We start from the raw sequence: 417 nt of genomic DNA, 5'->3' as shown, positions 1-417 counted from the left end.
TATTAATTATAGGATGTGCCGTAACATTGTAAGCTTGCTGTCAGTGATGAAATGGAAGTGTGTTGACATATTCACATTCATAAAGCATTATCAATCAGTTTATATGAAATAACAATCATAGAATGAAAAAAGATTAATATAATTTATTGAAGTAAAAATACATTTTGAATAAGAAAAGAAAAGGGCTTGGAAAATATTGTTTAATAACATTTTATGTAAATACAAAAATGTATATATTAGCCTGACATTACTTATTTTGGAAAGTATATGACACAATGGGAATTTTCGTACACTCCTCCTGGGAATGCCATAAATGTGTGCCATCATTTCAGCTGAGTATGGTATTATCTGATTACGATGAAGGATTACATCCTAAGATCCAGTATGGACACTCTTATCAGAATGCATATACATACA

This window comes from Mandrillus leucophaeus, unplaced genomic scaffold, assembly GCF_000951045.1.
Source record: "Mandrillus leucophaeus isolate KB7577 unplaced genomic scaffold, Mleu.le_1.0 Scaffold1417, whole genome shotgun sequence".
NCBI lineage: Eukaryota > Metazoa > Chordata > Mammalia > Primates > Cercopithecidae > Mandrillus > Mandrillus leucophaeus.
This window is presented reverse-complemented; position numbering follows the sequence as displayed.